At 36.5% G+C, this 15330-nt stretch overlaps 1 protein-coding gene across 6 annotated transcripts in view; it reads left to right on the forward strand.

The window, feature by feature from the left end:
- The window catches only part of CLOCK (clock circadian regulator), a 128170-nt gene that overhangs the window by 33723 nt on the left and 79117 nt on the right, over positions 1-15330 (forward strand). For 4 of the 6 annotated variants that reach the window (XM_027057016.2, XM_015068547.3, XM_027057023.2 and 1 more), the window contains one exon: positions 7517-7608. The exons of the other annotated variants lie outside the window; for them this stretch is intronic. The gene's annotated coding sequence lies outside the window, so the exon portion shown is untranslated. The remainder of the gene's footprint in view (positions 1-7516; positions 7609-15330) is intronic. 6 annotated transcript variants of the gene reach the window in all.

The following is a 15330-nucleotide window of genomic DNA, read 5'->3' on the forward strand; positions in this document are numbered from 1 at the left end:
CTGGACTAATAAAATCAAGGTGTCAGCAGGGGTGCATTCCATTCTGGAAAATTCCTTTCTCTCCTTTCAGGGGAGAATCTGTTTCCTTGTGTTTTCAAGCTTCTTGATACCTCACATTCCTTGTCTTATGGCCCTTTTCCTCCACCTTCAAAACCAGCAACATTGCATCTTTCTGGTCCTTCTCCTGTCTCATAATTTCTCTCTGACCACAGCTGAAAGGTCCTCTGCTTTTTAAAAATTTTTTCAATTTTATTTCCAGCATAGTTAACATACAATGTTATATTAGTTTTAGGTATATAATATAGTGACTCAACACTTCCATACATCACCCAGTGCTCTTCACAAGTACCCTCCTTAATCCCCGTCACCTATTTAACCCATCCCCCCACCAACCTCCCCTCTGGTAACCATCAGTTCTCTATAATTAAGTCTGTTTCTTGGTCTCTCTCTCCCTCCCTCCCTCCCCCCACCTTTGCTCATTTATTTTGTTTCTTAAATACCACATATGAGTGAAATCATGTGGTATTTGTCTTTCTCTGACTGACTTACTTTGCTTAGCATTATATTTTCTAGCTCCATCCATGTTGCTGCAAGTGGCAAGATTTTATTCTTTTTTATGGCTGAAGAATATTCCAGTGTGTGTATGTATGTGTGTGTGTGTATGTATGTGTGTATACATATATATAACATCTTGTTTTTAATGTTTTTATTTTAAAGAGAGAGAGCAGGGGAGAGGGTCAGAGGGAGAGCGAGAGAATCCCGAGCAGGGCTCGATCCTACGTCCCTGGGATCACTACCTGAGCCAAAATCAAGAATCAGATGCTCAACCGACTGAGCCACCCAGGTGCCCTATATCTTTATCCATTCATCTATCAATGGACACTTGTGCTGCTTCCATAATTTGGCTATTGTAAATAATGCTGCAGTAAGCATGGGGTGCATGTGTCTGAAAGGTCCTCTGCTTTTAAAGACTCACATGATTGCACTATACCCACAGATAATTCAGGATAATCTCTCCATCAAGATCTTTAACCTTAATCACATCTGCAAAGTCCCTTTTTGCCATGTAAGGTAACATATTTACAGGCTCAAGGGATTAGGGCATGCTCCTTTTAGTGGCCAAAGGGCCCCCTCTTTCTTTCTGCTGATCCTAGTAAAGAGGCCTGGTGCAGAGTTGATGTAGTTTCAGGGTAATGGTATCTCCTTCAGTGTGTAGTTCACTCTGAGACTCAGGCTTTGGCTCTGTACCTTCAGATCATCTGTGGGACTTAGTGGAAGCTAGGGACAGGCTCTAGCCTCAGACTCATCTCTGAAAAAGGAATATGGTGCTTGTATATTCTGTGGATGAGACCAGTCCATCACATGAATAGGGAGCTCAGACATTATTTGAAGAAATACATTAGTTGAATCATTGGAATAGTCTTGTGTCCTACTAAGAAAGTTGTGCTAACTTTTCCTTTTTATTTAATGAGGTTTCAGAAAAATGTCACATTTAGACATTTGAAAGATGAGAGCTCTGGTATCATTTGTTGTTTGTGTTGAGCCAGAATCTTGTCTGTTCATGAAAGTTTGGGGTGTGTTTCTGGTTCTTACTGTCAATTTTCAGTTTAAATTGGTCTTGGAAACTGCTTTATATAGAGTCAAGGATATTTTTCATCTTGCTAATATTTTACATCCATTGTAGAGGTAGGCTGATGTTCCCATTTAGTATTGAATAAGTTGAGAACTGTTTAATTTCATCTTTACTCCTACATTAAACAAATAATTTAAAAAGTATTTAAATATTTGCAAGTTAAAATTGTTCTTTTGGGAATAATTATCTTTTTAACTATAATACAAACATTGAGTACTATGCAGAAACAAGTTAGAATTTTTCATAAATGGTGATAAACATAGTTAAGGATTGATGCTTGGGTTTTTTTTTTTTTTTCAACGTTTTTTTATTTATTTTTTTTTGGGACAGAGAGAGACAGAGCATGAACGGGGGAGGGGCAGAGAGAGAGGGAGACACAGAATCGGAAACAGGCTCCAGGCTCTGAGCCATCAGCCCAGAGCCCGACGCGGGGCTCGAACTCACGGACCACGAGATCGTGACCTGGCTGAGGTCGGACACTTAACTGACTGCGCCACCCAGGCGCCCCGATGCTTGGGTTTTTATATACCAGTCAATTAAATTTCAGTGCTACTTTTAATTAATGTTAATAGACCCATCAGTCCCAGAATATTTGTGATATCAGATTTAACGCACCTAAATTCCAAATTAGGTCAGTGGGTCAATAGGTTATTAGGTTAGAAAAAGATTTATTGTAGTTTCCGTTTTTAAACCCAGGTTCCTAAGTTAATCGTTTTATTTTATTATTTTTATTAAAATTTTTAAAAAATGTTTGTTTATTTTTGAGAGTGCAAAGCAGGGAGAGGGGCATAGAGACAGGGAGGCACAGAATCTGAAGCAGGCTCCAGGCTCTCAGCTGTCAGCACAGAGCCCAATGCATGGCACGAACTCACGAACTGTGAGATCATGACCTGAGCCGAAGTTGGACGCTTAACTGACTGAGCCACCCAGGCACCCCAATCATTTTATTTTTTTTAAGTTTATTTATTTATCTTGACAGAGAGCGAGCATGAGCAGGGTAGGGGCAGAGTGGGGGGAGAGAGAATCCCAAGCAGGCTCCGAGCTGTTAGCACAGAGCCCAGTGTGGGGCTAGAACTCATGAACCGTGAGATCGTGACCTGAGCCGAAATCAAGGGTCAGATGCTTAGCCGACTGAGCCACTTGGGCACCCCAAGTATACAGATATATTATAAAGAAGTAGCAGTGGGAACTGAATATCTAAACACTTCTTTCAAGATGGTTGTCACTTAGACATCTTAGAAAGTTGCAAGCTCATTCTGTGCTCTAAGAGTGAGACTGGAATTTGTATTTAAGGAACTCTCTTTGGTTCTGGAAAGTGCTGCTTTGGCATGCCCTCCTAGTTAAGAAGATACAAAGCAATACATTGCGATATAATCATAATGATAGATAAGCAATGTACAACAGACTGTATATGTTCAACAGGAGTTCTGAGAAGGGAGAGGATTGGAGTAGTTAAAATGTCAATACTACCCAAAGCAATCTACACATTTAATGCAATCCCAGTCAAAATTGCACTGGCATTCTTCTCAAAGCTAGAAGAAACGGTCCTAAAATTTGTGTGGAACCACAAAAGACCCCGAATAGCCAAAGTAATGTTGAAAGAGAAAACCAGAGCTGGAGGCATCACAATCCCAGACTTTAGCCTCTACTACAGAACTGTAATCATCAAGACAGTATGGTCATTGGCACACAAACAGACACATAGACCAATGGAATAGAATAGAGAACCCAGAATTGGACCAACAAATGTATGGCCAACTAATCTTTGACAAAGCAGGAAAGAACATCCAGTGGGAAAAAGACAGTCTCTTTAGCAAATGGTGCTGGGAGAATTGGACAACAACATGCAGAAGAATGAAACTAGACCACTTTCTTACCGAATACACAAAAGTAAACTCAAAATGGATGAAAGACCTCAATGTGAGACAGGAAACCATCAAAACCTTAGAGGAGAAAGCAGGCCACGACCTCTTTGACCTCAGCCGCAACAATTTCTTGCTCAACAAGTCTCCAGAGGCAAGGGAATTAAAAGCAAAAATGAACTATTGAGACCTCATCAAGATAAAAAGCTTCTGCACTGCAAAGGAAACGATCAACAAAACTAAAAGGCAACCGACGGAATGGGGAAAGATGTTTGCAAATGATGTATCGTATAAAGGGTTAGTATCCAAAATCTATGAAAGAACTGACCAAACTCAACACCTGAAAAACAAATAATCATCCAGTGAAGAAATGGGCAGAAGACATGAATAGACATGTTTCTAAAGAAGACATCTTGATGGCAAATAGACACATGAAAACATGCTCAACATCACTCATCATCAGGGAAATACAAATCAAAACCACAATGAGGTACCCCCTCACACCTGTCAGAATGGCTAACATTAATAAGGCAACAACAGATGTTGGCAGAAGATATGGTTTATATGTACAGTGGAATACTACTTGGCAATGAGAAAGAATGAAATCATGCCATTTGCAGCAATGTGGATGGAACTTGAGAAACTTAACAGAAGACCATGGGGGAAGGGAAGGGGAAAAATAATTACAAACAGGGAGGGAGACAGACTATAAAGAGACTCTTAAATACAGAGAACAGACTGAGGGTTGATGGGAGGGCAGGGGAGAGAGGAAAAATGGGTGATGGGCATTGAAGAGGACACTTGTTGGGATGAGTATTGGGTGTTGTATGTAAGCTGTGAATCATAGGAATCTACCCCCAAAACCAAGAGCACACTGTATACACCGTACATTAGCCAATTGACAATAAATTATATTTTTAAAAAAGGGGAGGTTTTCAAGTTCACTCTTAAAGTAGTGTTCAGTGTCTGTTTCATACCTCCTTTACCAAATGTATCAAACTCTTTGTTATTAAATGGACATTTTAGAGTCATTGTCTTGTCTGCACAGCAATATTGACATTTTTAACTTCTCAAACACTCTTTTCCTTTAATTTTAGTGACAGCTAATTCTTCTTGGCTTTCTTGTGTCTCTTTGATCCTTTTCCATCTAATTGATAATATTATTAATACTAATCATATTTATTTTTGAATACTAGTCATTTAAAATTGCTGTTTTCTGTGTACTGTCCCATACATGTAACATATTTAACTCTCAGAACAACTGTGTGTACCTATCACTATTATCTCCGAAAAAATGATGTGTGGAGATGAAGTGACTATTCTAAGATCTGTAGCTAATAAAGGGGCTGAGCTATAATTCATACCCAGGAAATGTTTTCAGAGCCTGTTTCTTTTTTTCAATTTCCCTTTCAGATTATTTGTTTTTACTACATTGAAATGTCACTGATTTTTGTGTATTAATTTTGTGTCCTGCAACTTTGGCATTTGTTCTGATGTGCTTTTTTTGTGGAATCTTTAGGGTATTATTTTACATGTAAGATCATGTCATCTGTGAACAGGGATAATTTTACTTCCTACTTTCCATATAAAGGCTTTCCATATAAGCCTTTTTTTTTCCTTGCCTAATTACTCTAGATAGAACTTGCAGTATGATGTCGAATACAGGTGATAAAAGTGGGCATCATTACCTTGTTCCTCATCTTAAAGGGAAAGCTTTCAGTTTTTCACTGTTGACCATGATGTTAGCTGTGGACTTTTCATATATGGCTTTTGTTATTTTGAGAAAATTGTTATCTGTTCCTAGTTTGTTGTGTGTTTTTGTCTCGAAACAGTGTTGAATTATGTCAAATGATTGTTCTTCATTGATACATTTGTGTGATTTTTATGCTTTGTTTTATAGACTTGCTATATATCATATTGATTTTTGTATGTTGAAACATACCTTGCATCCCAGGGATAAATCCCACTTGGTCATGCTGTATTATCCTTTTAATATACTCTTGGATTTGGTTTGTTATTATTTTGTTGAGGAATTTTGTATTTGTATTCATCAGGGATGTTGTAGTTTTCTTTACTTGTGGGGTCTGTGTGGCTTTGGTGTGAAGGTGATGTTGGCTTCATAAAATGAGTTTGGGTGTGTTCCCTCTTCAATTTTTGGAAGGGTTTGAGAAAGATTGGTGTTAACTAATTCTTCGTTACATATTTGGTAGAATTCCCCATTGAATCTGTTTGGTCCTAGGCTTTTCGTTGTTGAAAGGTTTTTGATTACTGATTCACTATCTTTACTAGTTATAGGTGTGTTCAGATTTTCTACTTCTTCATGATTCAGTCTTGGTAGGTTATGTATTTCTAAGAATTGTATCTGTTTCTCCTAGGTTATCCAACTTGTTGGTATTTCTGTGGTGTCGGTTGTAGTATTGCCTCTTTCACTTCTGATTTTGAGTTATCTCTCCTTTTTTCTTAGTCTAGTCAAAGGTTTTTCACTTTGTTGACCTTTTCTAAAAATTCCTTTTTATATTTTTTTCCTATTGTTTCTCTATCCTCTGTTTACATCTATTTGAGATTTTTATTTCCTTCTGCTGACTTTGGGCTTATTTTTTTCTTTTTCTGGTTCCTTGCAGTGTAAAGTTAGGGTTTGTTTTTGAGATTTTTTTTTCTTTTCTTAATGTAGTATTTACCGTATAAACTTCTCTCCTAGTATTGCTTTTGCTACATCCCATAAGTTTTGATATGTTATGTTTTTGTTTGTTCTAGGTATTTTCTAATTTCCCTTTTGATTTCTTCTTTGATCCATTTATTGTTTAATTTTCATACATTTGAATTTTCCAGTTTTCTTTGTGTTATCAAAGTTTATTCCATTGTGGGCAGAAAAGATAGTTGGTATGATTTTAGTCTTCTTAAGTTATTATGACTTATTTTGTGATCTAATATGTGATCTGTCCTGGAGAATATTCCATGTACAGTTGAGAAGAATGTGTATTCTTTTGCTTTTGGGTGGAATGTTCTGTGTATGTCTGTCAAGTTGATTTACTCTGGAGTGTTATTCAAGTTGTCTGTTTTGTATTGATATTCTGTCTGGATGTTTTATCCTTCTTGATACTGGAGTATTGAAATCTCTTACTGTGTTGCTATCTATTTCTTTCCTTAGTTCCATCTTTGTTTGCTTCAAATATTTGGGTGCACTGGTGTTGAATGTATATGTAATTGTTACATCTTCCTGATGACCTGACACTTTCATCATTATATAACATCCTTTTATGCCTCTTGTTAGTTTTTGACTTAAAATCTATTTTGTTTGATATAAGTATGGCCACTCCTGCTCTCTTTTGGTTATATTTGCACGGAATATCTTTTCACCTTTACTCTCATCTTCTGTATGTCCTTAAATCTAAAGTGAGTCTGTCGTAGACAACAAATGGTTGGATCTTTTTCTGATAAATGTATCGACTCTGTCTTTGATTGCTGACTTTAGTTCATCTACATTTAAAGTAATTACTGATACGGAAGACTTACTGTGTCCATTCTCTTATTTGTTTTTGACTGTCTTAGAGTTTTCTGTCACTTTGTTCCTCCTGTTGTCTTCCTTTGTGTTTTGATTTCTTTCTCTTTTCCTTTTGTGTCTCTTCTCTAGGTATTTTCTTTTTGCTTAACCATGGGTCTTATATAAAACATCTTATAGTTTTGACAATCTGTATTAAACTGATAACACTTCAGAAATCTATTCTTTCACGTCTCTCTCCCTTCTACATTTTGTTATCAACATCACAAATTACATCTTTTTATTGTATATCTTATGAATCCATTTTTGTAGTTATAGTTATTTTTATACTTTTGTCTTTTAACTTCTGTACTAGAATTGTTATTTTTAGGCTTTAATTTTTTTTTAAAACAATTTGTGGAGTTTAACATTTGTTATGTACACTTTTTGTGACTTAAGTTCTAAATTTTATGTAAAACTTTTTCATGAAAACTTCCGTAAGTTAAGTAAATCTAATAAATAATTTTTTTGTTGTTTAAACAGAATTCTGAGACTGATGGTCAGCCATATAGAAGAATACATTGAACCTATAGTTTTCTGAAGAAGCAATTTAAAAGATCCAAAAAACACAAAAGGTAATGAAGGTTGTATCTTAGAATATACTTTGGATTGACATTTTTCCAGCAAAATATATAAATTATTCCATAAACTGTTTTGACACACTAATTTGAGGAATGTTTTATTAAAAAATTTTTCCTATTTATATTACTTTATTTCAAAACATGTATTGTATCCACTATATTTAGATACTGTTTTAGATACTGAGAATGCAGTGATAAACAAGACAGAAGCTGTCCCTGCTCTCATTATGGTTGCATTCTAAAGAGAGGGAGGACAAATAAACCAGTGAAACATTTGTCGTTAGTTCAATGCACAGAATTAAAATAAATAATGTGTTACAGAGACTGGTGACTGCTTTCATTATTGAAAGACATAAATATTTGAAAGCCCTCACTGAAGAAGAACATTTCAGTTAAGATATGAATGGCAGGAATGTGCCAGCCTTGTGAAGATCTGAAAGAGGAGATTTACAAGCAGTGAAACCAAAATGACCATAGAATGCTTGAGGAACGGAAAGAGAAAATGTGACTGGAGTATAATAAACGAGGGGAAGAGTATATGGAATTGAGGTTCGAGAAGAAATCTTGGCAAGGAGCAAATTTACAGAGAAAGTCAAGTGTTCTGTTTTGCTGTATAATATTTTAGACACCTGTAAATTCTGTAGAAATATCAAAAAGGTAGCTGGATATAAGACTCTGAAGTTAATCATGTCTAAGGGTGTGGATTTGGGAGTTATTGGCACAGAGAAATACTTAAAGGCATATGTCTAGATGAAATTATATAGGAAGTGTACATAGATTGAGAAGGATTTATCCTTGGGACGTGCCAGTGTTAGAGGAGAAGGAACAACCAGTGAGATGAGTGAGAAATCAGGAAAGTGTTCTGTTGCAGAAGGCAAAAAGAGAAAAGTATTTAATAAATGTAGAAGTGATTAGTTACATCATATGCTACTATGAGGTAAAATAGAGAGTAGACCAAAGCAACCATTATTGCATTTGGCAGCATGAATGTCCTTTAACCTCTAATAAGAGTGAACAGTCTCAGTGGGAGTGGTGAGGGTGAAAGCCTGATTAAAATTGATGAAGAGGAAATGGGGGAATTTCCAGTTAAAGATGGCAAAAGAAATGCAATTAAATTCCTGTTTTTTTTTTCCCCTTGAAACTCCATTAAAGCTAAAGTAAAGGGATGGTTTTTTTTTTTTCTTCTTTTAAAACAAAAGGCCTAACTTCACAAGAGCAAACAGAAGGGGACAGGAAACAAATGCAAAAAAAATTTGGAGCCTGAAAAACAAAAGAAAGTCTGGTATCTGTCTTACAGACCCTAGAACCCTGAGCCAGCTGTGAGAATGCTGAGACTAAACTTAACAGCATTATAGAGCCTCTAAAATGTCAGGAATGGACAGCGCTCTTTACTTCTGCAAATAGAAATACGAGTGGAAGTAAAAAGAGGCCGATATGTTGCCAGTCTGTCTAAGAGGGGATTATACTCCATAAACCCTTTTATTGACCTTGGAGTACCAAGCATCTACCCCTTCCTTATCTTAGCTGAAGACTAGAGATTTATTTTCTAGCAAGGATAAAATTGAGATGCAGCAAACATGGTTGAGAATGGGAGTACCATGTTGAAAATAGAGGGATTAAGAACGTAGGCTACCAGATTTTTATAATTTTTCAGTCAGTAGTTTAGTAGATTTTTCTCTGGAAATTGTAACCAGCCTAAGAGAAAAGAGCTGAAGATACTGACTTAAAAGAATTTCCCCAAAGAAATATTCCAACCTGATACCTCTGCTAAAGTTCATGGTCAGTAAGACCTATCACAAAGAATTTCAGTGATCTTTTTAGACCCCACCCTTAAATGATTTGGTGCCTAGAGATCTCTAAGCATTATAGGAAAACCTGTTATGTGAGAGCCAAAGACCATGCCAAAAGAACTTACCAAGTTAGGGGAAATGGAGACCAGGTAGGTAAAATTTACCCCATTTACAGCAGGTAAAAACTGAAACAAATACAAAATTATTACCTAATGGTTTCAGAGAAGTTGGAAGGGAGATGCTAAATTTATGAAACGTGAAAGAAAAACAAATTAGAAATGAAGAACTCAGGAGTGGAAAAATAAAGCTAATATATCGAGAGTAGCTTTGAGATTATGTTGGTAGAATGTGTAATGTGTTTGAAGATGTTAGGAGATTTAGACAGGAAAAAGTTTGGGGCTGAATTGGTGATAGGTGTATAGGAAAGTAAGTCAACAATAAAACAATTATTAACTCCAGGGAAAATTATTTAGAAAGGGGAAGTAATTGTAGTATGCTGTATGGCTCAGTTGTGAATTGCATTTACAGAGTCATAATAATGTTAACTCTGAATATAACCACCTAGCCAAAAGTATGATATTGGGAATTTGGGCAAGTATGCATGTAAATGAGGTAAGGATGGGGAGTCAAAAAGAATTAAATTTTTCTTAGTGGAGTTCAGTAGATGATGCCTAAAAAAGACTCTCTTGAGAGCAAAAGGAGACACTTTTAATAATTACATTGGGACAGCTTGAATAAGTTGGGAGCGTGTAGACAACCTACCTAAAACAGAAGGAATCAAGAAGTAGCAAAATAAAGGATATCAGAGAGTTAACCGCCTGCAGAGACAGTTCAAGGGGTGAAAGTGGTGGAAAGTGGGAATTGGGGGATCAGAGAACAGAGGACTTCCAATTTTTTAGTAAGTCTTGTAAAACTAGGTGGACACTTTAGACTTTGAACATGTATACACTGGTGAAAATAAACACTACATTTTAAAGTAAGGGAGAGAAGGGAATTAAAGATGTTCAAACAGCAAATGTACCCTGCCATGCAGTTTTCCTGTGAAAGGGAGCAGAAAAGGAGGGCAGTACCTGAAGGGGTTGGTGGGTCAGGGGTGGTTTTTGTTTTGTTTTTAGGGTAAAATACTAAGATGTTGATCAGAAAAATCCATTTTTTAAGGGAGAAATTCGTGATGTAGGAATGGAAAGCCTTGAGGGTGACAGCAACTGCGATTCAGAGGACTAGAATCATGTCATTAGATACTGCACAGTTTATTTTTAATACAGAATGTGTTGTTTCATGTATAAGGGTTCTTTTCCAAAGATTTCCAGGCTCTGAGATTTTCTGTTAATTATATTTAATGTTGCATGCTGAATTAAAAACATATCTGCTTCTGTATTTGGCAGACTTTGAATGTTTTATAAAATTTCTTAGTTCTTAATGTCTCCCCATTTCATAAATATTTGTAAAGCTTGTTTTTAAACTGATATTTATAAAAGACTTATGCCATCCTTGCCCTCTGTCATCATAAAGTAATAATAACACTGGAGAGCTGGGAAGTCCTATCGCTGAATGACGTTGAGCTCAAGTTGCTTATGTAAAGGAGCATTTGATTCCTACATGTAACTTGATCTTGGTAATTTAATTTGTGAACTTTGAATCCCAGAAACTGTAACTGATCCTTTCCAAGACACATTATTGCATACTATGCTGGCCTAGGAATGTCAATATTTAAGAAAGAAGACTTTTAATAATAAAATTTGATCTGTATTAGATTATGCACTTGAAATTCCTTGCTGTGTGTAGGGACACAGCATATCTCCTAAAACAGAATCATTTTAGGATCCATAGCATGAATCGTTTAGAATCCGTAGCATGTGCAGGTGTGACTCTGGATGGTTTTTTTTGTACTGAAAATGTGAGGCCTAGGGTAGTCCCCAGATAGGACCTTTTGGCTGTTCCACCATTACTTTGTTTTGAATTAATTTGACACTTTATTTAAAGAAGTTAGAGGGAATTTTTACCCAGTTGGCTCTAGAGTACTTCGTTCCACCTATTTCACTTCTTCCTTACCTTTTCCTTAAATATAGTATGTTACTTGGCTAGAAAAGTAGACAAAAGATCTTGGACTAGACTGTTAAAGATATAGTCTTAATTTGTTCACTTAGCACAATAAATGTTTGGAAGAATACTGTTACCAACATTAGTAAAATAGCCTAATAAAGCATTAGCTTGTATCTTCTAAACCATTTTGGGTTCAATCAGGTTGGCCCTTCCTATAGTCTAAGCCCTAATTCTTGGGGTCTTTTTTTTTTTTTCTAATTTTCCCTATTTTCTACCTTTTGATAATTAAAGAAGCATAGTCTTGGTTCCATATAAAAAAGGATCAGATCTGGCCTTTTAACTTTAAAATTGTTCTTTTTTAATTCACCCAACATGACTGTTACCTTTCCACTGTTCTTTTTGTTCCAGTCATAGAACTAATCTGTTATTACCATGATAGGTATGTCTCTTAGACCAGAGGGTTGTAGTTAGGTCATCTTTGAAGTCTTTTCTAACTCCAGAATTCGGTAATTCCACGTTTCATCTCCTGATGTTCACCCAGACACTTAAAACTGGTATTTTATCTAGTGCTAGTTCCTTTTACTTTTACTTCTGACTCCCTATTCATTTTCTTTTAAGAATTCTTAGCCCCTCATAGTCTCATTTCTATAGCCATAACCACAGAGGCACAGCATCATTTATCAAGGATTATTCACTTGCTCTTTCATGACTATACATTTGAAAACAGTGATAGAATATTTTAGAATCCCATGTTCTTAGAGCATCTTTAATCTCTTTTCACTTAGTGTTACACATTAATTTGCACTATTTTCTCAATTTTAGATAAGATGTATAATACTTAAAGTAGAATTTTTCATGTCTCAAAACTGGGGATTTATTAGCATTAATAAATATTTAACTCATGACAATAGGATGTACGTATTTTGTGTAAATAAATTCTGCCTTACACTTCAGAAAAACTATAGAATATAGGGTGACAAACTTTAGGCTAACAATTTCATTTTAAAGTAGTGAACCTTAATTCCTTCAATGTGGGTAAGAGACCCTTTATCATAAGGCTTTTTTCCATTTCACTTGCCTTCACCCTTCTACTCTTATTCTCATTTTATGCTCTAGTAATTAAAACTTTTAAGTTGTAACATGACCAAATTTTTTCTAAAGAAAATGCTAAAATGCAACACCTGGGTGGCTTGCTTAGTCGGTTGAGTGTCTGACTTTGGCTCAGGTCACGATCTCATGGTTTGTGAGTTTGAACTCTATATTGGGCTCTGTGCTGACAGCTTAGAGCGTGGAGCCTGCTTTGGATTCTATGTCTCCCTCTCTCTCTCTGACCCTCCCCCGTTCTTTCTCTCTCTCTGTCTCTCTCAAAAATAAAAATAAACATTACACATTAAAAGAAAAATTAAACGAGGGGCACCTGGGTGGCTCAGTCAGTTAAGTGTCTGACTCTTGATTGCTGCTCAGGTCAGGAGCTCACTGTTCATGAGTTTAAGCTCCGTGTCAGGTTCTGTGCTGATAGCACAGAGCCTGCTTGGGATTTTCTCTCTTCCCCTCTCTCTCTGCCCCTCCCCAACTTGTGCTTTCTCTCTGTCTCAAAAATAAACTTAAAAAAAAATTTTTTTTTTAAAGAAAATGCTAAACCTCCTAAGTTTCTCAAATATGATGCTCCCTCAAGGCCTGTGCCTTTGCAAGTTGCTATTCTTGTAGCTTAGAATCCTTTCACATACTACTTCTTGTGCTCTGGTCTGTTATTTCTCACATTCAAATGGTCATACAGATCACATGGGGACCTTGTTAAATGTAGATTCTGGTTCAGTAGGACTGGGGTTTTTAACAAGGCCTCAGATGATGCCAATGCTGGTGGTCTCCACCAGCATTGGCATCATCTGAGATATGTGTGTGTGTGTGTGTGTGTATACGTATATATGTATTTTGTTTTAAATTGTCAAGTTAGCTAACATACTGTGTAGTCGGCTTCAGGAATAGATTCCTGTGATTCATCCCTTACATACAACCCCCAGTGCTCATTCCAAGAAGTGCCTTCCTCAATGCCATCACACGTTTTTTCACCTCCCCAACCCCCTACCCCTCATCAACTCTCAGTTTGTTGTCTGTGTTTAAGAGTCTCTTAATGGTTTGCCTTCTTCTCTGTTTGTATCTTATATTTCCTTCCTTCCCCCATGGTCATCTGTTAAGTTTCTCAAACTCCACATATGAGTGAAAATATATGATATCTGTCTTTCTCTTCGCATATAATACCCTCCAGTTCCATCCATGTTGTTGAAAATGGCAAGATTTCATTCTTTTTCATCACCGAGTAGTATTCCATTGTATATGTAAACTACATCTTTATCCATTCATCAGTTGATGGACATTTAGGCTCTTTCCATAATTTGGCTATTGTTGATAGCAGTGCTATAAACATTGGGGCACATGTGCCCCTATGAATCAGCACTCCTGTATTCTTTGGATAAATTCCTAGTAGTGCTATTGCTGGATCATAGAGTAATTCTATTTTTAACTTTTTGAGGAACCTCCACACTGTTTTCCAGAGCACCAGTTTGCATTCCCACCAACAGTGCAAGAGGGTTCCCTTTTCTCCACATACTCCCCCAGCATCTGTAGTTTTCTGAGTTGTTGATTTTAGCCACTCTGACCGGTGTGAGGTGGTATCTCATTGTGGTTTTGCTTTGTATTTCCCTGATGATGAGCAATGTTGAACATCTTTTTTCATGTGTCTGTTTGCCATCTGGATGTCTTTGTGTCTCTTCATGTGTTCTGCCCATTTCTTCACTGGATTATTTGTTTTTCGAGTATTGAGTTTGAGAAGTTCCTTATAGATTTTGGATACTAATCCTTTATCTTGTATGCCATTTGCAAATATCTTCTCCCATCCCGTTGGTTGCCTTTTAGTTTTGTTGATTGTTTCCTTTGCTGTGCAGAAACTTTTTATCTTGATGAGGTCTCAGTAGTTCATTTTTGCTTTTATTTCCCTTGATGTTGGAGACATGTCAAGTGAGAAGTTGCTGCAGCCGAGGTCAAAGTGGGTACTGCCTGTTATTTCCTGTAGGATTTTGATGGTTTCCTGCCTCACATTCGGGTCTTTCATCCATTTTGAATTCATTTTTGTGTATAGTTTAAGAAAGTCGTGTAGTTTCATTCTACATGTTGCTGTCCAGTTCTCCCAGCACCATTTGCTAAAGAGACTGTCTTTTTTCCATTGGATACTCTTTCCTGCTTTGTCAAAGATTAGTTGGCCATATATGTGTGGGTCCATGTTTGGGTTCTCTCTTCTATTCCATTGGTCTATGTGTCTGTTTTTGTGCCAGTACCATACTGTCTTGATGATTACAGTTTTGTAGTAGAGGCTAAAGTCTGGGGTTGTGATGCCTCCGACTTTGGTTTCCTTTTTCAACATTACTTTGGCTATTCAGGGTCTTTTGTGGTTCTATACAAATTTTAGGATTGTTCTAGCTCTGTGAAAAATGCTGGTGCTATTTTGATTGGGATTGCATTGAATCTGTAGATTGCTTTGGGTAGTATTGACATTTTAACAATATTTATTTTTCCAACCCATGAGCACGGAGTGTTTTTCCATTTCTTTATATCTTCTTCAATTTCCTTCATAAGTTTTCTAGAGTGTTTAGCATACAGATTTTTCACATCTTTGGTTCGGTTTCTTCCTAGGTATTTTATGGTTGTTGGTATAGTTGTAAATGGGATCAATTTCTTGATATCTCTTTCTGTTGCTTCATTATTGGTTGTAGAAATGCAGCCAATTTCTGTACATTGATTTTATATCTTGTGACTTTGCTGAATTCATGTATCAGCTTTAGCAATTTTTTGGTGAAGTCTTTCAGGTTTTCCATGTAGAGTATCTTGT

Source organism: Acinonyx jubatus, chromosome B1, assembly GCF_027475565.1.
Source record: "Acinonyx jubatus isolate Ajub_Pintada_27869175 chromosome B1, VMU_Ajub_asm_v1.0, whole genome shotgun sequence".
Lineage (NCBI taxonomy): Eukaryota > Metazoa > Chordata > Mammalia > Carnivora > Felidae > Acinonyx > Acinonyx jubatus.